We start from the raw sequence: 25,964 nt of genomic DNA, 5'->3' as shown, positions 1-25,964 counted from the left end.
ATGCAGAAGGGCACTTTCCAGGAACTTTGTGCAGAGCTTTCCCCAGCCCTGAAGCACAGCAACACTAAAATGAGACCTGCTCTGACAGTGGAGAAGTGAGTGGCAATTGCTGTGTTGAAAAGCTTGCAATGCCAGGCTGCTACTGGTCAGTGGGGAATCAATTTGGAGTTGGTAAGTCCACCGTAGGAGCTGTTGTGATCCAAGCGTGCAGGGCCATGTAGAGCACAAGACAACCATTGCCAGTGCATACCCTGGGTCTAGGATTACTACAAAGTTACTCTTTAAAAATCACTCTCCTTATTCCACTGAATGCAACATAATCAGTATCCCTAGCTATTCAATTAACCATGTTTTGCTATTCCAGTCATGGTGAGTATAGCCTACGGGCATGGACGACAGGACTTGTGCTGCAACTTGAGGGCAACATGTGTCAGGAGCACATGTGGGCAAATGGACAATGCCCCTTCACTTAGCAACATGGATGGTGCGTGGAGACCGGGGACCAGCATTAAGCCTCCCCCAAAGTGCGGTCTGTGTCAGAGGCAACTCAAGGGGTGGGGGGAGGTTGCAGCCACGAGAGAACACAGGGAAACTCCCCCACTCCCTTCCCTTAATGCTGCTGGTAGTAGTCACCCTGGGCTTGCAGATTCTTAGGTCTGTGCCAATCCCTGAAAACACCATGGGTGGGGAATCACATGCACTCTTGTTTCTAGTATAAGCACTTGTAGTGAAAACTTCCGCCATCTGCCCTAGGTGATCCTATGCGATATCCATCTCCTGAGGGAAACAGAGGTGGCAAGGGAGCAGACGCTATAATCGTCTGGTCCTTATGCTGCTATGCTGTGTATCGCAATGATGCTAGCAGAATTAATACTGGAGTGGTGTGGGAAAGTGTCTTATCATGGTGGAAGAAATAAGGCAGCCCTCCCCAGAAACCTTCTGCAAAGGATTGCAGAGTATCTCCATGAACGTTTCCTGGTGATCTTCATGTAGAATTCCCAGGCCATCCCTGTACACATAAACAATCTTTTCCGGGGGACACTCTCTGCATAGCTGAAGTGGCCACTGGGAATCAGATACCCACTGCACCTCACTTTTTCTTCATACTAAACATAAAATATAAGAGCATGTAACCCCTACAGTTTGATTGGGATTGCATACTCACCAGAGGTGCCTTCTCTGGCATCATGCTCGGCCACGATGCTGTCCTGTAACCGCTGGACTGTTCTGGAGTTAAAAATAGGTCCTGGTTCTCAGGGAGAATGGATCCCCTGCTCGCCTGTCTCCCATTCTCCTCTTCTCCAAAATCTCCTCCTCGTTGTTGCCTGAGGTGGCTTGAGATTCAAACTCCTGTGAGGTATCCAGGCTGCATTTGGGGGTAGTGGTGGAGTCGCCACTGAGAATCACATGCAGCTCATTGTAGAAGCGGCATGTTTGCGGTGCAGAACCAGAATGACTGTTCACCTCCCTTGTCTTCTGGTACGCCTGCTGAAGTTCTTTGATTTTCACATGGCACTGCTGCATGTCCTGGGTATAGCCCTTCTCCTCCATGCCCCATTCGATCTTTTTCTACGGCTGGATCGGAGCTATGCCTGCACAGACTTTTCTCCCCAGAGACCAATAATATCCACCACCTCTTGTGTACTCTAGGCTGGAGCATGTTTGGGGCATTGAGCCACCATGATAACCTAGGATGATCTCTACACTGATCAAACAAGAAATGGGAATTCAAAAGATCACGTGGCTTTAACATGGGAGGGACTGTTCCCTGTGAACCTGTCTGCTATGAAGTGGAGTTGAAAACGATCACTAGAGCAGTCTCAGCGGAGCATTGTGGGACACCTCCTGGAGGCCAATTCAGTTGACTTACATAACGATGTGTCTACACTGCCTCTCTGTTGACCCATCAACATTGAATTAAGCGCTATGCCTCTCACAGAGGTGGAGAAATTAAGTTGATGTAACAGGCGAGATAGGTCGGTGGAAGGGACCTGGTAGTGTAGACGCATACATTATTCGGTCAATGCTTCCGTCAACCTAAGTTTGTAGTGTAGACCAGGCCTTAGTATCCTAAGACACATAGGGTCTGTCTAAGGTGCAGAAAAAGACCCACAGCAACAAGTCTCAGAGCCTGAGTCACCTGACTCAGGTTCGTGGGGCTCATGTTACGGGGCTAAAAATCACAGTTTAGACATTTGGACTTAGGTGGAGTCAGGTCTCAGAGACCCACTCACCTCTCTGGGGGTCAAATCCCAGGCTCCAACCTGAGCCCAGATGTCTATTTTTAGCCCTGTAGTGCAAGCCCTGTGACACCAAGTCAGTTGACCCAGGCTCTGAGATGCACCATCACAGGTCTTTTTTTGCAGTACAGACATACCCTTAGGCATTTGGAAATTCTACCTTTAATAATTACTCCTTGTTAGCTTCAGAACATTGAAGAGTTGGAAGACTAATATTTAGGGTGAATCCTATTCCAATGATAGTGGAAAGATACTATCCTTTAATTCTTTTTTACAGTCCCATAACACACATACTAAAGATCCTAAGGGCATATTGCAGCACCAGCTCTTAGTGCTGTTAAAATACTCATTCACAGCATTCTCTTTAGAATCCAAATATAATTTTGTTGTTGCTGCATGATCTAGATTTTAAGTCTAAAGATTTTTTGATGTTAACGCATACCTATCACATGGCAAATCAGACAGTTGCATGCTCTTATCCAAGCCCCAGTGTCCTTTAATCTTTGTAGGGTAGATAATAGTTTTATCTGATAAATATTTATAGAACTTAGCAAGTGAGTTATGGGTTTATTACCATTTTCTCTAAGAAGAGTATAGGACTTTCTAGAATTCTGTTCCAGTTAAGGTTTCCAAACACCTCCGCTTTGATGGTAAATGGAGCTACAGAAGTCACCTTTCCAAAACAAATTTATCTTGTGTGTTTCCAAATACTTTTTTCATAAAAGAGTCTTATGTTATCTATTAATATGTTTTGACTGCAATGAGGTTATCATATTTCTTTATAAAGCTCTATCAATAACATTGAATTCACAACATCACAAGTATATTCCCATATCTTTCAGACAAGGAGTGCCAAAGTGAGCAAACAGATATTACTCATGATTTTCAGTGAAGAGTACAGTAAACACAGGATTTTGGAGTAACATTGGATTGGGAAATAATAATTCATTGGGCCTGATTTTGCTCTCGTTCCACTGACTTCAGTGTTGGAGAAAAAAAATCCAGTGGCTAGGACCTGGGACACAGGAGAATCAGGTTCAATTCCCTGCTCTGCTATAGACGCCCAGTGGGACATTATGCAAGTTACTTAAGGTGAAATTCTGACTCCATTGAAGTCAGTGGCAAAATTTCCATTGACCTCAGTGTGGACAAGATTTCGCTCTTAATCTCCCAATACCTCAGTCCTCCTTCTATAAAAGAGTACTTCCCTACCTCACACGGGTGTTGTGAGGATAATTGGGGGGCGAGGGTACATAAGTACTTATGGGCTTGTCTACATGTTATGAGGACCGAAGGGGCATGATTTCTAAAGTGCACTAATGTGTTGCACATTAATTGATCCATGTAGACCCTTCTGGTGCACATTAAGGATTTCCTAGCATACTTTAACATAGTGCTGTTAGATCCCAGCTCTGATGGACACACCCCGGTGGCCCTGGGAAGTCACTGATCCTTTCTTGCTCAGCTTCATCAGTTGTAAAATTGAGACAGAAAGGACTTAGTCACTTATCAACCTGCCAGGAGCACTGGGAAGATTAACTAGTTAATGTTGATATGCTGTGAAGATTAAAAGTGCTTAAGTATTATTACCGATGGAAAAAGGATCTGATTTATTGCTCCTTCATGAACAATTCAACCTAATTCCCAACTCTGTATTTCTGACCCTCTTCTCATTCCATTGCCCTCTCCAGATTATTTTTATATATATATACAGAAGTATTTACATTCCCAGAATGGCATCAAACACTTTACTGTGTATTTTTCTGACATCACTTTCTTCTCTTGACATCAACACTTAACAATAAGGAAGTAGCTCACCCATTTTTACAAGACAATTGCAGGATCCTGGGCATTATAAAATGATTACATCTGTTTGTTACCACAGTCCCATGCTTTGAATGTAAATCTCTCAGCCTTGCACTGGGATTTCTGTAGCAGCAGATAACTACTATTCAGGGAATTTCATTGGAATTCAGTCTAGCTAGTTATATGCTGTCCTTCTCCCAAGTATTGATTTGCTGTAACTTACTTCTGTAGTGCAATATATGTATATATATATATTAATCTCCTGTTCTTAATGAGTCAAATCCTGCAATCCTTACTCAGGCAGAACTCCCACTGGGAGATCAATTATTCCCTAAGTGGCTTATTGTGGTTACTGTTAGCAATGGACTAACAACAAGGGTCACAGACCTTATCCAAATTAGCTACTCACCTTTACTCAGCAAAGCTAGGCTCTAACTCTTGTAAGAACGGGTTTAGTCCTGTGATTTCCAGAGCTTCCTGCATCCAGCTGAACCAGAAATGCTTTGAGAACAGTCTCTCTTGTGGTATTTTGACATCTCCATTTGTGGCCCTAATGGGAATTAAGAGGTGCAGACAGTGAGGTCAGCGAAAATAGGAAGGGAAAAGTTACAAAAACATTCAAACCTTAAAAAAAAAAAAAAAATTCAGTTTAAGAGATGGGCAATGCTTTGAATTTGGTTCTTATTTAATATCAACTGCTTGAGCTATTTCTTGTTAATGTAGCATTTGTGCCTCTGAGGTGAGGGACTTTTGTTTTTAAAGGCTTTTAAGTTGTCTGTAAACATTCCCTGCCAGCTAAACCAAGGTGGCAGCTTGGGAGTCATTTTTCTTTCCTGTCCAATTTACAAGGCAAAAGAACTGAAACTGACCAGCTGAAGAAGTTTATTCTCCACCAGTGTAATTAAATGGGGCTCGGAGGTGCAGTTAAAAATGGCATCAATGCTGCCTGATGCTCAGCACTTTTGAAATTCCAGCCGCTTAGGATTCCCATTGACTTCCACAGACTTTGGATAAGGCCCTTAATTTAGGAGCATAAATAAGGATTCAGGAAGCTAATTTGAAGCACCCGTAAAAAAAAAAAATTGGCCTGTGTCCTTAATTTATCCTATTTTGCCTAGATAGCTGATGTCAGAATCATAGACCATTAATCCTTATCTGTTGTATATGTAGCAATCCTTGCCCCTGTGGGTCCCATGTTATTTGAATGTTGTTGATTTGTCTGCATTTTAAACAGCTCAACATCTACAAATGTCTGGTCCTAATTTAGATATTTACTTATCCACACTTCTCACACACAAGTTAGTATAATATATAGTGTACATCACATACCCCACTATTTCCATTTTATAATACCTCACATTTTTTATATTATCACAGTGAAAGGCAAACTTGGGAGTTTTGATCTTTTCAATAGCCACTAAGCAGTGTTAAAAGCCCTATAGCGTAGTCTAACACCCTGTAGCAACTGTCTCTTAGCAGCTGTGCTGTTAGTCTTTGTGCTGTGAGCCAGAATTTTCCAGGCTTAGACCCATCAGCCAGGTCAAAAACTTTTTCTTCAAGAACTAAACTTCTGCAGTTTTGCTGGCGTGGCAGAAACTAGTCCTGCCAATAAGAGGGAATTTGTTTGTCGCCGAAATAGAAAAGAAAAAGTCATTGGCGAGCCACACTAATTGATGCCCATTGCAATTAACTTTTCAGCTGTAATGTATTTTACTGCATAATTGAAAAACATTGATTTTGAGAGCAAATGCACATGTGTATACAATGCTATATTTTACTTAGAAGTTATATTGTATCATCATTTTAAAGATGTTTTTCTCCCCGCTTGCATATTCCAAATTCCTAAACATATGTCTTTGATCTGCCTGAAAACATAAGTATCTTTCCTTGCGTTTGAACACATGAATAGCTAAGCAAACCCCCTAACACAGCAGAAAGAATGTGCACACACCTAAGACAAAGGCTAGACATGGAAACAGAAAAATCAAAATAGAAAACACCGAATGGAGCCTGTTTATAATTAAAAACAGGAGCAACATCCTTTCCTCATCAATCCTTAGATATGCTGACATACAGCTGTAAGGGGTGGAAGTTATTACTGTTCAGGGAGAAAGGGGGGATAATGTGGGGCGAGGGTTAGTGCTATAGAGCTAAATCATGCCTCCCGCCTCCAATGAATGCACAATATGAGGGAGAGGCCACATGGAGCCCTTCGCCCCTCCTCAACCACACCTGGGCAAGGGTAGGGCCACTTTCTGAGAAGCATAAATAGACTCTCTCAACCTAACAGGGTTTTATCCCTGGCACACAGCCACTCACAAACCTTGACTGATGGTATATAAATGGCATGTCTTGTGCAACTTCAGAGGTGGGAACATCATACAACATTCTGCTTGTGCTTTCTGTTAATAAGATAACAAGACAGAAAATATCATATTGCCTCTATATAAATCCACGATAGTATTCAAGATGTGACCTGTGTGCAGAATATGGTCACCTGATCTTAAAAAAAAGATATACTGGAATTGGAAAAGGTACAGAAAAGGACAATTAAAATGATTAGGGGCTTGGAACAGCTTCCATATGAGGAGAGATTAAAAAGACTGGGACTTTTCAGTTTGGAAAAGAGACAAGTAAGTGGGGATATGATAGAGATCTATAAAATGATGACTGGTGAGAAGAAAGTAAATAAGGAAGTGTTATTTACTCCTTCTCAGAACACAAGAACTAGGGGTCACCAAATGAAATTAATAGGGAGGAGGTTTAAAACAAACAAAAGGAAGTATGTTGTCACACAATGCAGAGTCAACCTATGGAACTCCTTGCCAGAGGATGTTGTGAAGGCCAAGACTATAACAGAGTTCAAAAAAAAACTAGATAAGTCATAGAGGATTAGCATACTAGTATACTAGGAGGACTAGATTAGTCAAGATGGACAGGGATGGTGTCCCTAGCCTCTGTTTGCCAGAAGCTGGGAATGGGCAACAGGGGATGGAAGGATCACTTGATGATTACCTGTTCTGTTCATTCCCTCTGAAGCATCTGATATTGGCCACTTTGGTCTGACTGAGAATGGCTGTTCTTAAGTTTTTTGATGCAAACACATGTAAAGTTTACTGATATTATCAGACACAAATCAGATATCAGAAATGGTAACATACAAAAGCCAGTAGGAGAACATTTCAATCTTCCTGGACATTCTATAACAGATTTAAAAGTAGCCATACTTGAACAGAAAAACTTCAGAAACAGACTTCAAAGAGAAACTGCAGAACTAAAATTCATTTGCAAATTTAACACCATTAATTTGGGCTTGAATAGGGACTGGGAGTGGCTGGCTCACTTGTGAAGTAACTCCCTTCTCTTCATGTGTCAGTATAATAATGCCTGCATCTGTAATTTTCACTTCATGCATCTGAAGTGGGTTTTTTATCCATGAAAGCTTATGCCCAAATAAATCTGTTAGTCTTTAAGGTGCCACTGGACTCCTTGTTGTTTTTGATATTATCTGTACATTTGTAATCATGATGGAGTAAAACACTATGAGGGTATGAGTGGAGATGAGAGAAGTGCCAGCTAGGTACATACAGGAAGATGAAGCAATTTAGGCTTAGTTTGTTCACTATTTGTTGTTTGACTAGTCCAACCTAGAGCTGCGTGAAACCTCGTTCACAGGAGTTTATGTAGACTTTTGCCCCAGTTGTGGCTTTCATGGTTTAGCCCCTTTCTCATGAATTTCACTCTGAGATGGCCAGACAACCATGCTAGTGTAGTGGGCCGTCCTGATATGAAAACCAAACCCTGCTGCAGAAAAGTGTGGAAAATAGTCTTTCGAAAGGCCAGGAACCTGGAGACCAAGCCAGCCAACCTTGCAGTAGGTAGGGCATGGAAGGGGATGGAGATAATGGGTCAGATTATGCCATCAAAGGAACAGTCCTGTGTAGACAGTAGTGTGGAGCCACACCACCCTATTGGCAGCTCCAGGCAGCATTGTGCTCATCATAGGGACAGCAAATGGCCCACACATCAGCTTAGGAAGGTGCAACATGCTCTCCCCACACATGGCCAGCTAGCTTCACTGACTAGCGTAGAAGGTGGTGGGATCGTGGTGCCACCTGCATCCATTGGAGAAGCTATCACCTGCAGGGAAATAAAAGGAATGCAAATGTGGCTGGGCCTTGTACAATGAGAAAGGTTTCTTGCTCCGGCCACAATCTCACCCTATGGTGAGAAGGAATAAAGAAATAATGAAAGAAGGGAAAGAAAAAACAGGAAACTGCAAACACAAGATTAGAACAATTTGTATTCACACATTTCATTGTTTTTCTTTTGATACACGAGTGTGTTGTTTTATATTCAAGTAATCCACTAGTTTTAGTAATAGTAATCTGTTTCTAACCTTCCTGTTAAACAACAACTGTGGAAGTGATAAACCATGTTTTAATGGCAATGTTCTATCATTTAATAATGCAAAATATAAATCATTATTAATTTCTTCAGCTTTTATTAGTAATCTTTATACTATTTTAACGTCATTTTCAACTAGCCCATTAGATTGTGGGTAACCAGGATTTGATGTAATATGTTTGAAATTATATGCTGTGGCAAATCTTTTAAACTCTTGACTGTGGAACTGAGGTCCAATATCAGTCATTACCATGTTGGGAATGCCATTCCTTGCAAAAATTGATTTAATTTTATTAATTACTTGTTTGGCAGATGCTTTTGCTACTATAGATATTTCAGAAAAATGTAAAAAATAATCAAGAACTACAACATATCAATGTCCTTTATACTCAAATAGATCTAAACCTACTTTAGATTAAGGCCTTAGTTTTCTTGAATAATCATAGGTTGTTTAGACCAAGCATTTCTATATTTTTGGCATATGTCACTTTCTTTTATATAATCCTCTGTTTTGGTTCATTTGTGGCCAATAATGTGTTTTGCTCTATGTTTAAATTTGTCTATGCCTAAATGTCCCTCGTGTATGCATATCAACATCTCTGCTGTTAGCCCTAAAGGAATTACTACTCTGTTACCTTTAAACAGAATTCCTTCAATTATTGATAAATCTTGAATAAATTAATTAAATTGATTGTATGGCTTTGGTATCATTATTATATCCTTTTTCAATAGGTGTAATAATCCTTTGTAAGTTCTTATCCTGTCTAGTTGTTTGTACAATTTCTTCCAGTACTCTTTCTGATATAGAAAACTATTGTTAAGTGCATCTATATATACCACATCATCATCATTTTCAATTATATTGGTTACATCAAACTCTAGAAACAGTATCAGCACCAATTAATGATTTGCCAGGCTGATATTCTAATTTTAAATCATATGAGTACAACTGAAAAAAATAATCTTTGTAACCCAAAGGTCTATCATGTTCCTTTTTGAAATATTAACTAGTGGTTTATGATCTGTTTCTGCCAGTACAGATCTACCATATATAAATATGTGGAATTTTTTTAATGCAAAAACCAAGGCTAAAGCTTCTTTTTCTATTTGAGCATAATGACACTTTGGTTTTGACATAGCTCTAGATGCATAAGGACAGGTTTCCAAAGATCACCATACTTTTGTAATAGAACTGCTCGGCCTTGTTTGGATACATCTGAAGACAATTTTGTCAGTCTTTAACTATCAAATACTTTTAATATTGGAGCTGTTTTTATTTGTTGCTTAAGCTGCTTAAATTCTTGTTGATGGTCACAGTCCCATTTCCACTGATTATTTTTTACAAAGTAAAGCCTTTAAATTTGTTGTTTTTTTCTGCTAATTTGGGTATGTATCTCCCTACAAAATTAACCATACCCAAAAAATTCTGTAATGACTCCTTATCTTTTGGGTTAGCAATATTATCAATGGTTTGTATTCATTGTGGCTCATCCCCGACTGGTCAGTTTTCCAACTAGAAATGTTAATTCTTGCACTCTAAATTTGCATTTATTTTTGTTATGTTTTAATCCTGCTTCTTTGGCTCTAGATGATGTTTGTTAATGTTCTATCGTGTTCTTCTAAAGTTTTTCCTCGCATTATTATATCATCTATGTACATTTGTATACCATCTCTATTTTCAAAAATCTTTTGCATTGCTCTATGAAATACTTTGGGAGCTTAACATAATCCAAAAGGTAATCCTTTAAAACAGTAACATCTACAAGATGTGTTAAATGTACATAGCAATTGATTTTCTTCCAATGGTATTTGTCAAAATCCATTTGAAGCACCTAAAGAACAATATTTTGCTACTGATATTTGTTCAAATATTTTAAAGTGTTCCCTTTTAACATACTTACTTAAATCTTTTGGATCTAAAAATAAACAGAAGTCTCCATCTTTCTTTTCTACTATTACTAATGAATTCACCCACTCAGGCAGCTCTTCCACTCTTTTAATTATATTTAAATGAACTAACCTTTCGAGTTCCTTTTGTATCCTATTTCTTAAAGCTAAGGGCATTTTTCTAGCTGTGTGTATAACTGGTTTCTTTGTTTCATTTAATTCTATTGTATACAACGCCGGTGTATAATTTGTAAATTGAGGTTCTATTTCGAGTGTTTCAGAATCCTGGATAGTTTGAGTTCTATCAGGTTTAGCACTACACATGTTTCTAAACCTAAAATAGAAATACCTTGTCCCTTAACTACTACAAATCTTATGTTTTCTAAATTATCTTTAACTATGACATGTAATTCACAAATACCCATAACAGGAATTTTTTTCACCACTATAAGATTGTAAATTAACATATATTTGTTCTCTTATTACAGGTTTTACTTTTAGACATTTTACAAGTTCTTCTGAAATTACATTAGCTTGTTCCTCTGTATCTAGTACATACGAAATAAATGTTCCATTAATAGATAGTGTAACTGTCCAATCATCATTGTAGTTCACAGGGTGACTCTGTTTCAAAATAACTAGAAACAAATTTTCTTCATCCGTAATGTCAGCTCTGTATTCCTTATTTGGTGTCTTGTCTGCGGCTTTTGAATTTTGAAATAAATGTATATTTCTAAGTTTTTCCAGACTTCTCTGTTCACAGACTTTCGTGGAATGATTCTGTTTCTTGCAGGGATGACACGTTCGACCATATTCTGGGACACTGTCTAGGTTGGTTCCTCCGTCCACATCTAGACCATTCTTTCATCTGCTCATACGTTTTAACTTTAATACTTTCACTCTGTATTCCTCCATAGACTTATTTTTTATTTTTTTTTGTTAAGTCTATATTCACATCAGTTTCTTTTCTTTCTAAAATGTGCAGTCATTGTTGATTAAGTTCAGCAGTTTGGCAAATTCTCACTGCTTTTTCTAGATTTAGATCTGGCTCTTCTAACAGTCTATCTTTTATATCCATCACAATTTGGACTCTTTTCACTGACTCAGATTCTGGAAATTCCATGTCTTACTTCTTATCCTTAGATCAGTTAAAAATTATTCAGAAGTCTTTTTCTCAATTTGATTTCGTGAGTGAAACTGAAATCATTCAAATATTTCATTTGTTTTTGGTAACAGTATTCCTCAATTTTTTTTAAGACAAACTCATAGTCAGCTCATTCTTGAACAGTAAGCTCAAATGAATTATATAATGAAATTGCTTCAGTACCTGCAATATCCAAAAAGATGACAATCTTTTGTTCATCTTCCTTCTGCGTAGATCCTGATGCCCTCAGAAATAAATCAAATTCTTGTTTAAAACCTTTTCAGTTTTCTGCAGGATTTCTCAACATTTTTAGAAATTGATCCAATCAATTGATCTTAATTGATCTTAATTGATCCATCTTATTTTATTCAAAACTTATTTTTCACTTCTGAGTAACTTTTACCCTTTTTTTTTTCCAACTTCTTCCAGTTCTTTTTGTCTCTTCCTTCACTCCTGTTATCATGGGGTGTTTTATATTCAAGTAACCCACTAGTCTTAATAATAAGTCATTGCTAGTATCCTAACAGGCTTTATTAGATACAGAGTAATCATATAGAGAGAGCATCTTAACTCAGGTCAATCTATCAGTTTAACCTAAACCAACTGCCTCCTCCCACTGTCAGCTCCTGAAGAATCTATTTATTTTCTTAAAGCCACAGTAACACCACAGTGGGGAGCTCTCTTGAAGCCCAGGTGAGAATCTTGGAGACAGATTTGGCTTTAGTGAATGGTGATGCCACACCAGCCCTTCCCCTCCTCCTTCACTTCACCACTGAGTTCATTAAATAAAATATTCTGAAAGTGCTGATCTTCTGTTAGGAACAGGAAAGGATGTTAGCTAAGTCTTATTCTTCCATTAGGGATCTTCTTCAGGGTAAACCCAGATCTGAAAGATGAAGTACTTCTCCAGCCCCTCCTGTTGTACAGTAGGTTGAAACTACTTTTTAAAGAGGAATGCCTCAAAGAGAGAGGATTTATACCTTACATGTAAACAGAACAGGCCTGATTCTGATCTTACTGCAGTGTAACTGCATTAGCTGCATTGTACTTGCTACACCCAGATGGCAGAAGCAGCTCCACTAATGTTTGTAAAAGCCTACCTCTCGAGTTGCACTGCTGACTGATTGCTGGAGAAGCACCTAAGTAGCTGAACAAAGTTCCTGCTAAATTTCTTTTGACTCATTGCTCTGGAGAGCATGGGGAAGTGTTCAGACTCCTTCAAGAACAGTTACACCATGATGGTCAGAACGCAGCAGAGAATAAGAGAACTGGGAGGGAGCCATATGCCCTCTGTGACACAGTCTGGTTGGAAAGACAGCACAGGTTTGCTTGCAATGACTGCTTATCTTTCAGGGAACCTGGTTTGAACTTTGAATTTGTCTTTGCATTTACGTAAGCAACCTGTGGCCTGATTTTCAGAGGTGCTGAACACCCACAAATCCCACTGAAGTCAACAGGAGCTGCAGGTGCTCAGCTCATTTGAAAATCAGATCCTTGTATATGTAAAGAGCTCTGCATGACACAATTGCCCAGCAGTAATTTCCAGAGCCAGCACTGGCTGGCAGTTAGCTTTGCTCCAGCACAAGGCTGCTTAGAACTTCTGATACGTAGTCAGTGGATCCAACTCCAATCTCAGATGTATGGCGCAAATCTCTGCACATTTCCCCAAATCTGCTGCCACATATACACATGAAAACCCAAGAGTGAGTTTGGCTGGATATAGGAGGCAGGGAAAGATATTAGAACAGCATGTGTGGGAATAAAATCTCATCCACTCAGCATTCACTGAGAAAAATTTCTTGCACAGTTCTGTGAATATTTATTGACATTAAAAAGTGAATTTGGTTTGCTATTGCAGGTACTGTCACCTTCACAAACCCTCAACAGCAAAAGTATTTCATAGGCAAACATTTATTTTAAAAGATAGAGTTCATCTTATTTTAGAACTCAGGTCTATGTCAAGATTTCACACTATGCTAAATGCATTACAACATCTACCAAAAGTGCAAAGTGTATTTTTAAAATGGTCAAGCATTACACAGATTAGTTGTGGTTTTTGCATGCTCACCAATTTCAGTTAGAGAGCATCTTCACCCCTCAGCCCCCCGCATATAACTAAAGCACAAACTGAATGAGATATGTGTAAAGTATCCTGCAATCTACTGTATCAAAGCAAGCAGATTTATCCAATTGCTTTTATTCTCTGAAGCACACTACATTCAGAATACACCATTATGTTTCACTTACTATTACCATGACATTATTCTATTTCAGTATGAAATACCATACACAGTGGTTATCTTTTGACAGTTCAAAAACCCCGGTCAAAGTCCAGCATTCAGGAATCTGTTTACATTTGGTAATGATGCCATAAAAAGAGAAACTATTCTGATTTTTAGTAACTTGAAAAGCAGCAGGATTTAGCTAGTAAAATGAACAAAAGATGCAGAAAAACAGAAAAGGCCAAATACGGTCTTTGATGTAAGTGGGCATAGCTCCACTGACTTTGATGGTGGTATACCTGCTAATGCCCATTTGCATTTGGTTCTGCAATTACATATTAGAGGAAAGGCTAAGTAAATATACCTGGATATAATGAGAAATGACAATCTGAACTCCACTAAAACTCAACCCAAATCTGATTTTTGTTTGAAAATAGGTTTGAATGATTTTTCTCCCATTAGTTTTTAATTATGGGAACTTCTGGTGAAAAGAACAGATACTCAGAACAAGTCTAAACTAAAAATTAAGTTGATATACAGCCAACTGCAGTAATTAAATCACTTTGGCATGTCCACACTACGCTCTTTGTGTCAGGGGTGCAGGTCCTCACCAGGAGTACTTGCACCGATTTAACTGAAAGTGTGCAGCATTGTGGGAAGGCTTCTAAAAGGCAGCAGGAGTCGATGTAAACAATGCAGTGTCTACATTGACACTGCATAGACCTAACTACATCAACCTAAATGCTACCCTACACCTCTCATGACAGTGGAGTTATTAAGTCGGTGTAGTGGGTGAGTTACATCGGTGGGAGCTACATTTTAGTGTAAGCGTTTACAGAGTTAGGTCAATGTAGGCTGCCTTACATCAGCCCAACTCTGCAGGGTAGACCAGGCCCAAGAGAAGCCAGCACAGCAGCAGGCAACCTTTGCAAGAGAGAGACTGAAACAGGATTGGTGTTCTTCCTAAGGAGAGAAAAATAGATGCAGACAAGGAGAGTCAGAGAGGAATCTAGAAAAAAGCATGAGGGAGCTTAAAAACATTAAAAAGGATAGTAGTGAGTGCTCTCAGAACATTAACTATATCAAAGATGACAGACTACAGGGTGTGAAACCCTGCCCTTACCTCCATACACACACTTGTCTTGCAGAAAGATTAGATCCAGAAAAGAAAGCCCTTAAAGTTGTATGGTCACAGCATACACAAGGAGAACAAATACTCTTGCTGAAAGGTTGAAGTGTAACACTGCTTTATTTCTTAGAATTCATAACACACAAGAACCTAGAAACAGAGAGAGAGAAAACAGACTACTCCCCAAGGCAGTGAGGCATAACTTGCTTACATTGTTTTAAGCTGGTCCTTTCCAGACTTACTCTGATCACAGGCTTTGCTACAGAAAGAGACCTGTAGCCTGCAAGCAGGACCAGAAACTCCCCGCCACACAAAAACAAACTTAAAATGATAGCTAGCAATTCCAACACAGTCCTCAATACATCATAAAAGCATGTTTTATACAAGAGTGTTAGTGTAATGATGGGCCAGATTCCATGTGCTAGAGCTGATAATAGAAGTCAGAGTAAGCCTAGAATTGCTCTCTGTCATCACAACCATTTACTGTAAGCAGGAACATCTTGGTCCAATAAGGGGATAGTAACAATCTTTTTTGGCCTGTTTTCTGGTAACTCTACTTTTAAATGGAGAAAAGCCCCCCTTCCTGCCGAAGAAGCAGCTGTCGTTTTGTGTTCAGATGCTGCCTGCTACCAAGGTTTCAGAGTAGCAGCCGTGTTAGTCTGTATTCGCAAAAAGAAAAGGAGTACTTGTGGCACCTTAGAGACTAACCAATTTATTTGAGCATGAGCTTTCGTGAGCTACAGCTCACTTCATCGGATGCATTTAGTGGATCCACTGAATGCATCCGATGAAGTGAGCTGTAGCTCACGAAAGCTTATGCTCAAATAAATTGGTTAGTCTCTAAGGTGCCACAAGTACTCCTTTTCTTCCTGCTACCAAGGAGTCACACACAGAGTGCTCACTTAATATAATCCAAGCTCCTTCCCACTGACACTGTACGGCTGTTCTTTGTACGTGGAAGAACCTAACATTAATAATCATGGAGGTTGAGTTCAAAGAGATCATCTCTTGGAAACTGCTGAGGAAACCTGTCTGCAAGAGTTATACAGAAGAGAATGTTCTGTGAGGAAAGCTGGAATCAACTGCAACGGACAACAGGGAGTTAAGCTCTCCCAATGAGAGACACTGGAGAGCCATGAGTACTTGTATCAGACAGAGAAAAGAGCTGATCTGTGCCATTTTCCTCCTATAACTTGAGTTTGTTAAGCCAGTTATGAGGGCAGGACTTGCTCGGGGGATCAGTAATGGGAACAGAGCTGTTCTTATTCACTGAGCTGAATGTGAAAGGGAATCATGGAAGTCAACGAATGGCTACCCAGGTGGCGTTGGAGAGAAGGCTTTGGATTCTTTGACCATGGGATGGTGTTCCAAGAAGGAGGAGTGCTAGGCAGAGACGGGCTCCACCTAACGAAGAGAGGGAAGAGCATCTTCGCAAGCAGGCTGGCTAACCTAGTGAGGATGGCTTTAAACTAGGTTCAGAGGGAGAAGGAGACCAAAGCCCTGAGGTAAGTGGGGAAGTGGGATACCGGGAGGAAGCACGAGCAGGAGCGCGTGAGAGGTGAGGGCTCCTGCCTCATACTGAGAAAGAGGGGCGATCACCGGGTTATCTCAAGTGCCTATATACAAATGCATGAAGCCTGGGAAACAAGCAGGGAGAACTGGAAGTCCTGGCAAAGTCAAGGAATTATGATGTGATTAGAATAACAGAGACTTGGTGGGATAACTCACATGACTGGAGTACTGTCATGGATGGATATAAGCTGTTCAGGAAGGACAGGAAGGGCAGAAAAGGTGGGGGAGTTGCACTGTATGTAAGAGAGCAGTATGACTGCTCAGAGCTCAAGTATGAAACTGCAGAAAAACCTGAGAGTCTCTGGATTAAGTTTAGAAGTGTGAGCAACAAGGGTGATGTTGTGGTGGGAGTCTACTATAGACCACCGGAGCGGGGGATGAGGTGGACGAGGCTTTCTTCCAACAACTCGCAGAAGTTACTAGATCGCACCGCCCTGGTTCTCATGGGAGACTTCAATCACCCTGATATCTGCTGGGAGAGCAATACAGCGGTGCACAGAAAATCCAGGAAGTTTTTGGAAAATGTAGGGGACAATTTCCTGGTGCAAGTGCTGGAGGAACCAACTAGGGGCGGAGCTCTTCTTGACCTGCTGCTCACAAACCGGGTAGAATTAGTGGGGGAAGCAAAAGTGGATGGGAACCTCGGAGGCAGTGGCCATGAGCTGGTCGAGTTCAGGATCCTGACACAAGGAGGAAAGGAAAGCAGCAGAATACGGACCCTGGACTTCAGAAAAGCAGACTTTGACTCCCTCAGGGAACTGATGGGCAAGATCCCTGGGAGAATAACATGAGGGGGAAAGGAGTCCAGGAGAGCTGGCTGTATTTTAAAGAATCCTTATTGAGGTTACAGAGGCAAACCATCCCGATGTGTAGAAAGAATAGTAAATATGGCAGGCGACCAGCTTGGCTTAACAGTGAAATCCTTGCTGATCTTCAATACGAAAAAGAAGCTTACAAGAAGTGGAAGATTGGACAAATGACCAGGGATGAGTATAAAAATATTGCTTGGGCATGCAGGAGTGAAATCAGGAAGGCCAAATCACACCTGGAGTTGTAGCTAGCAAGAGATGTTAAGAGTAACAAGAAGGGTTTCTTCAGGTATGTTAGCAACAAGAAGAAAGTCAAGGAAAGTGTGGGCCCCTTACTGAATGAGGGAAGCAACCTAGTGACAGAGGATGTGGAAAAAGCTAATGTACTCAGTGCTTTTTTTGCCTCTGTCTTCACGAACAAGGTCAGCTCCCAGACTACTGCACTGGGCAGCACAGCATGGGGAGGAGGTGACCAGCCCTCTGTGGAGAAAGAAGTGGTTCAGGACTATTTAGAAAAGCTGGACGTGCACAAGACCATGGGGCTGGATGCGTTGCATCAGAGAGTGCTAAAGGAGTTGGCGGCTGTGATTGCAGAGCCATTTGCCATTATCTTTGAAAACTCATGGCGATCGGGGGAAGTCCTGGACGACTGGAAAAAGGCTAATGTAGTGCTCATCTTTAAAAAAGGGAAGGAGGAGGATCCTGGGAACTACAGGCCAGTCAGCCTCACCTCAGTCCCTGGAAAAATCATGGAGCAGGTCCTCAAGGAATCAATTCTGAAGCACTTAGAGGAGAGGAAAGTGATCAGGAACAGCCGGCATGGATTCACCAAGGGCAAGTCATGCCTGACTAATCTAATTGTCTTCTATGACGAGATAACTGGTTCTGTGAATGAAGGAAAAGTGGTGGACGTGTTGTTCCTTGACTTTAGCAAAGCTTTTGACACTGTCTCCCAGAGTATTCTTGCCAGCAAGTTAAAGATGTCTGGGCTGGATGAATGGACTATAAGGTGGATAGAAAGCTGGCTAGATTGTCGGGCTCAACGGGTAGTGATCAATGGCTCCATGTCTAGTTGGCAGCTGGTATCGAGTGGAGTGCCCCAAGGGTCGGTCCTGGGGCCGGTTTAGTTCAATATCTTCATAAATGATCTGGAGGATGGTGTGGATTGCACCCTCAGCAAGTTTACGGATGACACTAAACTGGGAGGAGCGGTAGATACGCTGGAGGGTAGGGATAGGATACAGAGGGACCTAGACAAATTGGAGGATTGGGCCAAAAGAAATCTGATGAGGTTCAACAAGGACAAGTGCAGAGTCCTGCACTTAGGATGGAAGAATCCCATGCACCGCTACAGACGAGGGACCAAATGGCTCGGCAGCAGTTCTGCAGAAAAGGACTTAGGGGTTACAGTGGACGAGAAGCTGGATACGAGTCAACAGTGTGCCCTTGTTGCCAAGAAGGCCAATGGCATTTTGGGATGTATAAGTAGGGGCATTGCCAGCAGATCGAGGGACATGTTCGTTCCCCTCTATTCGACACTGGTGAGGCCTCATCCGGAGTACTGTGTCCAGTTTTGGGCCCTACACTACAAGAAGGATGTGGAAAAATTGGAAAGAGTCCAGTGGAGGGCAACAAAAATGATTAGGGGACTGGAACACATGAGTTATGAGGAGAGGCTGAGGGAACTGGGGATGTTTAGTCTACGGAAGAGAAGAATGAGGGGGGATTTGATAGCTGCTTTCAACTACCTGAAAGGGGGTTCCAAAGAGGATGGCTCTAGACTGTTCTCAGTGGTAGCAGATGACAGAACAAGGAGTAATGGTCTCAAGTTGCAGTGGGGGAGGTTTAGGTTGGATATTAGGAAAAACTTTTTCACTAGGAGGGTGGTGAAACACTGGAATGTGTTACCTAGGGAGATGGTGGAATCTCCTTCCTTAGAAGTTTTTAAGGTCAGGCTTGACAAAGCCCTGGCTGGGATGATTTAATTGGGGATCGGTCCTGCTTTGAGCAGGGGTTGGACTAGATGACCTCCTGAGGTCCCTTCCAACCCTGATATTCTATGTTTCTATGAATTTGCCCCAGCTTGGCAGTAAAGGCCTATTCAACATCCCCAAATCAGAGTTGGATGGTATAAATCTAATTTTTTTTTTAGAAGAAACACTGCTGTCTTGGTTTCAACCTGGGAAAATAGCATCTTATTTCTCTTCAAAACATTTGGGCTACATACTTGACTGGTAAGCAACTCCTGAGTTGTTGACATAAAACAATCCTCATGCGCATAAAACAATCCTCACAACAAAGGGTGAATCTAAGCTAACCCAGTGGCCTACTGGAAGTGCTCTGAACTACTGAATAAGAACACAGGTGGACCCTATGGTCAGCACTGGTGGATTCAGAAAGAAGCCCCATTCAGCTCATTTAAATAGGAATATATTGGCTACAATGAGTAGTTTCAAGGATTTGTGGGCGGAATAGGATTTATCCTCAGTGTTCTGGCAGGGAGGCAGATAATCTCTCATCATCAGGGAAAAGTTCCTCTGAATAAGGAAATTGACTGTTAAGAAAATTGACTTGCAGACTAAATTCTGCTCTCATTGCCATTTGTAGATCTCATTGTAATCTAAATTAACAACATCAGCAGTTACTCCAGATTTACACCAGCGTACCCAAGAGCAGAACTGGGCCCACTGTCATCCTGTTCTGCTGAATTAACTGCCCATTTTATACATGCAGCCATAAAAGTATGAAGTGAAATGAAAGAAATATTTAAATAGAAAGTAGCACGATCAGCCACATCCTGCACTCCTTACTCGGTCCTTACTTAAGCAAGCTTCCCATTGAGATCTGGGGTGTTTTGCCTGAATAAGGAATGAATCAAGATTTTACCCACAGTGATGAAATACCACTGGATTAAACCGATACCTCATTATTAGGAGTATGCCGGAGATCAAGTATTTATAGTTGGGGGAAAACGTTTCAAATGATGTAAATTAGCACAAAGAAAAGGAGTACTAGTGGCAACTTTGAGACTAACCAATTTATTTGAGCATAAGATTTCATGAGCTACAGCTCACCTCACGATGAAGTGAGCTGTAGCTCATGAAAGCTTATGCTCAGATAAACTGGTTAGTCTCTAAGGTGCCACAAGTACTCCTTTTCTTTTTGCGAATACAGACTAACACGGCTGCTACTCTGAAACCTGTAAATTAGCACAGTTACATTGACACCAGTGCTACCCCAGTTTACACCAAGTAAGCAGAGATGGTCAGAAGATGGAATTTCTGTCCAGTGGGAAATGCTGTCATTTCAAAATTTGTTTTCATTCTGAATTGGAACAAAAAGTTGAAATTTTGAAATTTCTCCTGGAATGGAAATTCATTAAAAAATTCATTCAGAAACAGCAAAATACTTTATGTCAATCATGTTGAATTGTTCCATTTTCATGTCAAATTATTTTGTTTCAATAATGTCAAAACACTATAAAATATAATATATATTATGTAATGTCATGTAACTTATAATTATTGTATGATATTAACATAATATAAAATAAAATTAATGTATTGTAATATAAAGTCTAAACAAAATGAAATGATAACATTGGGAAAAAAAACATTTCAACATTAATCAAAAAGAGGAAGAGAATTGTATTAACCTCTCTCATTTACTGACTCCAGTTTAGCTACTGACTTTGATAGCATTGTTACCCTTTATGGGCATTTAGCCTGCTAGTTATTTACAGCATCATTTACAGTGTCACCATTAGTCAGCTGCTAAATTATGACCCTCAATGGAAAAGTTTTAGATCTGATCTTGAGCAAATTATGATCAAGTCTAGAAAAACTGAAGACAGATGGGAAGGTCTATTGCAAAATTGTTGCAGGAGCAAAAAACGAGGGGGGGGGAACATCAATGGTGCAATTTTAATAAAATTCAAATTCAAATGAAGTGAGATAATGTACAAATTACTTGGTAAAAATACATCTTTTAAATCATGTTTGGAGACACTTCAATGACATGCTTACACATTTAATTTCCAAAACGGTTAAATGCTCCATTATTGTAATAGCTTTGATTGGCTGTAATTTGGCCACCAAAGCTACTGAGATATTGCTATAATGATAAAAATTCACTGCAAGAAAAGGGTTATTATACAAGAATGTCTCTTCCAGATATTTATGGAGGGGTCATTTTTTCTAGTTGTGGTTTTTTGTTTTGTCATGCAAAACTTTATAATGAGAAAGCGTTTATTGAAAAGAGGAGAAGAGAAAAGACAAAAAAGAAAAAAAAACTGGGGCCAATTCAATAATCAATTCTCAATTAGCTCATACTTTTAACTTTTTAAATTGTTTTGGGGATTGGAATGAACACATGGCAGAAACCAGAGGCTTTTTTTATTTTTGAGTCATGGTGCACTTCACCTCTGTTATTGCCATTCACTGATCCCTTGTTTCTTATTTTTTTCCTGTCTTTCTTACCCCTCTCCCCCAGCTATTTTAGAAATGGGAAAAAATGGTTACTAAGCTTTCCATAACTGTTGTTCTTCAAAATGTATTGCTCATGTCCATTCCACGTTAGGTGTGTGCACGCTGCATGCAGTGTGTCGACAGATTTTTCCCTAAGTGGTATCCTTTGGGCTGGCTCTATCGCCCTCTGGTGCCATATGCTTACGCATCAGCATACGGGTCACTTCCGGCCCCACACTCTCTCAGTTCCATCTTGCTGGCTAACTCCAACAGAGGGGTACGAGTGTAGGTCATGGAATGGACATGAGCAACACGTCTCGAAGAACAGATATGGAAAGGTAACTGTTTTTTTTCTTCGAGTGATTGCTCATATCCATTCCATGTTAGGTGACTCACAAGCAGTATCCAAGGAGTTGGGCTCAGAACTCATGGACATGCGGATTGGAACACTGCTCTCCCAAACCTTGCATCATCTCAAGTCTGTGGGGTGATGGCACAGTCGGAGGAGAAGGTATGCACTGACAACTAGGTTGCGACAGATGTCTTGGATTGGGACCTCCACCAGAAATACTGCTCAATAGGCCTGACCTTTCATGGAATGAGTGGTCAAGATGGCAAGAGGTACAACATGCTCAAATAAAGGAGGTTACCCAGGATGAGATTTTATGGGCTGAAACCAGCAGGCCTCTCATCCTCTCTGCTATTGACACGAGAATTGTGTGGATCTGCGGCATGGGTTAGTCATCTCAATGTAGAAGGCAGAGGCACGCTTAACATCCAAGCCACCGCTCTTCTGAATTCTTGTGTGGCTTCGGGAAGAAAACAGGCAGGAAAATGACTTGGTTACTATAGAACTGTGAGACTACCTTTGGAAGGAAGTCTGGATGAAGCCGCAGTTGAACCTTGTCCTTGAAAAATACTGTGTATGGTGGTTCTGACATAAGGGCCCTTATTTCAGAGACCCTTCTGACTGAGGTAATTGCTGCTGAAAGGCAACCTTCCATGAGAGAAACAGCAGAGGGCATGACACTACTGGCTCAAACAGAGGGCCAATGAGTTTTGCTAGGACCAGGTTTAAATCCCATGGGGGAATCAGTTCGCAAACCTGAGGGTAAAGCCTCTCTAACTTTTAAGAAAGTGGATTGTTATCTCGTGAGAAAACACTGGCCTACCACCCACTGGTGGATAAAAGGCAGAAATTGCTGCTAGGTGTACCTTGATAGAGGCAAGGGCCAGACCTTGCTGGTTTCGGTAGAGCAGGTAATCCAGTACAGACTGAAGGGAAGAATGAATCAGAGAGAGACCTTGTTGGGAAGATCGTATCAAGAAATTCTTCCACTTAGCAAGGTAGGTACCGCTAGTAGATGGCTTCCTATTACCTAGCAAGACCCGGAGAACTTGTTCTGAACAGGCTTGCTCCTCTGGGTTCAGTCATGGAGCTTCCACACAGTCAGGTGAAGGGCCTTGAGGTTTGGATGGAGTAAACAGCTGTGGTCTTGTGACACCAGGTCTGGGCAGAGGGGGAACAGCAGCAGGGGTTCCACTGATAAATCTAGCAGTGTGCTGAACCAGTGCTGGCATGGCCACTCCAGAGCTATAAGAATAACTCTCACCTTGACATGCTTGATTTTCAGTAGGACCTTCTGTACCCGAGGAACTGGAGGAAATGTATAGAATAGGAGCTCTGTCCATGGAAGCAGGAAGGCATCTGAAAGGGAGCCTGGGTGTACCCGTCCCCTGGATCCTGGGAGGGGATGACGGAGGGCAGGGAGACGATGCAGAACCTCAGTTTCTTGAGATGTCTGTTGAGATGACGCAGGTCCAGGATGGGACAAAGACCACCCCTTGGCCTTTGGGATTAGGAAATATCAGGAGTAAAACACCTTCCCTCTCAAGTTTTGAGGCACCACTTCCATAGCCCCCACCCATAGAAGGGTTTGCACCTCCTGAGCTAGGAGTTGCTCGTGAGAAGAGTCGCTGAAAAGGGACATGGATGGGGGGGTGGGAGGAAGGGGTGAAGGAAAACTGAAGGGTATAACCATCCACCACTGTATTTAGCACCTAGCGGTCCGATGTGATGAGGAACCACGCTGGGCTGAAGTAGGAAAGTCAGTTCAAAAACAAAGGGGGGGCAGGATCTGATGCAGGTGGATGGAAGCGGTTGACAGGGCTTGTAATCTCTGCCCCTGCTCTGAAACAGGTCCTGTCTTGGCAGCAAAGCTGCGAAGTGGGACGGTTGTTGAGGCCTGAAGCACTTCCTGTAAGTAGCCAAGCCACAGAGGCTCAGGGACCTCAGGGTAGCCCTTGAGTCCTTCAGGCCACAGAGCTTTGTGTCTGTTTGCTCCGAAAACAAGGTGCCCTGGAACACAGGCGCAAACTTTTTTCTGCGCCGGTGGGTGCTCACGCCCCCCCTCCCCCGCCCCTACCCCACCCCTACCCCAAAGTCCTCGCCCTAACTCTGCCCCTCCCTGCCCCTATTGGACCCCTCTCCAAATCCCCATCCCGGTCCCGCCTCCTCCACCAAGCACGCTGCATTCCCCCTTCTCCCCCCTCCCTCCCAGGCTTGCCACACAAAACAGCTGTTTTGCGGTGCAAGCGTTGGGAGTGGGGGGGAGAAGCAGGATGCAGTGGTGCACTCAGGGGCGGAGGGGAAGTGGAGGTGAGCTGGGGCGTGGAGCTGCCGGTGGGTGTAGAGCACCCACCAATTTTTCCCCGTGGGTGCTCCAGCCCCGGAGCACCCACGGAGTCGGCCCCTATGCCCTGGAAAGGGAAGCCCTGAATCAACTGCTGGACCTCCTGAGGTAGCCCCAAGGACTGTAGCCAAGAGCATCACCTCATGGCCACTGCAGAGGCCATTGTTTTGGCAGCTGCATCAGCTCTGTCCAGTGCTGCCTGGAGTGAGGGCCTCACAATGTTCTTTCCCTCCTCAAAGATGACAGAGAATTCTTGCCTGGAGTCCTGAAGCAGCCAGTCTTTAAATTTTGATAAGGAGTCCCACAAGTTATAATCATATCACCCCAGCAGGGCTTGCTAGTTGAAGATAAACAGCTGTAGTCCACCCATCCAATACATTTTTCTGCCAAGCATATCCAGTTTCTTTGAGTCCTTCTGTTTGGGGGTAGCATTTGCTTGGCCCTGTCTATCCCTCTCACTGACCACCAAAAGAACAAGGGACCCAGGAGGCCAGTGACAGTATAGGTGCTCATACCCTTTGGCTGTAGTATTTCTTCTCTGCCCTTTTTGAACTGGGAGCAAGAGAAGTCAGAGTCTGCCACAGGGCTCTGACCAGACCCATTACAGCCTCATTACTGGGTAGGGCCACCTTAGATGGTGCTGCTGCAGCCAGAATGTCAATGAGGCTGTGAGATGATTCCTTGAGCTCCTCAGCCTCTAGTCCCAGGTTTGCCACTATCCTCTTTAGAAGCTCCTGGTGGAACTGCTGGGTCCCAAGACAGCCTCATCTGGGGAGGAGGAGGAGGAGGAGGAGGAGGAAGAGGCCTGTACCAGGGAAGAAGCTTCCTCCTCTTCCTGTGCATCAATTACTTCCATGGAGCCCACATCCTGTGTATTGGTGCCAGGTTCAGTACCGAGTCAGGGTCCAGTGCAGAGCACAGCAGCGAAGCAACTGAATATGATCAGTGGGATGATGGACCTGGTATCTGGGAAAAACTCCATGAGTTCCAGAACGACCATTGCATAGGCCACCATCCACCTGACCAGATACTGGTGTGGGAACCCTCACCGGGATGCGGCGGTACATAAAATGGGTACCGGTGGCATCTCTTGGGATAGGCGTAGGGCTCCAACTCAGACTCCAACAAAGAGTCCTCCTGAGGTGATCAGTACCCTTCACTTCCGCCATTCAGTGGTGAGGGTCTGGGGACCGGTGAAAGACCAGGGCTAACCTCGTAGAAGAAAGCAGGGTTGGTTTGTTCCTGGAAAGTACCGAAGGTCCCAGTGCCAGCAAGGAGCTCAGAGCACTATGCTGTCTCCTTCTCATGTTCATCAGAGCCGGCGGTTGTCCCATCAAGGTAAGCAGTACTGGGAGCAATAATAAATCCCTGGCTACTGCAAAGACCTCCGGGGTGGAAGGTACCATGATCCCACTGGCGCCACAATGATTTCTTGGCATGGGTAGGGGGTTCCGCACTGGACTCAACGTCCATCTGGGCAGAGTTGATGGTGCCACTATAGGTTCTCGGGTGGAGGAGTGGCCCAATGTGTGTCACACTCCATTGCCTTCCCCTTGTTTGCCTTTCTTCAGCACAGGAGAGTGCCCTCT

The 25,964-nt window shown here is 42.3% G+C and overlaps 1 long non-coding RNA gene across 1 annotated transcript in view; it reads right to left on the bottom strand.

Moving 5' to 3' along the window:
- LOC125642939 (uncharacterized) overlaps positions 1-25,964 on the bottom strand; it is a 421,578-nt gene that overhangs the window by 299,603 nt on the left and 96,011 nt on the right. The window contains exon 2 of the long non-coding RNA XR_007358534.2: positions 4,456-4,596. This is a non-coding gene — a long non-coding RNA (uncharacterized LOC125642939). The remainder of the gene's footprint in view (positions 1-4,455; positions 4,597-25,964) is intronic.

Source organism: Caretta caretta, chromosome 9 (genome assembly GCF_965140235.1).
Source record: "Caretta caretta isolate rCarCar2 chromosome 9, rCarCar1.hap1, whole genome shotgun sequence".
Lineage (NCBI taxonomy): Eukaryota > Metazoa > Chordata > Testudines > Cheloniidae > Caretta > Caretta caretta.
Note: the sequence above shows the minus strand (reverse complement) of the source record. Positions and strands in the feature narration are given on the sequence as shown.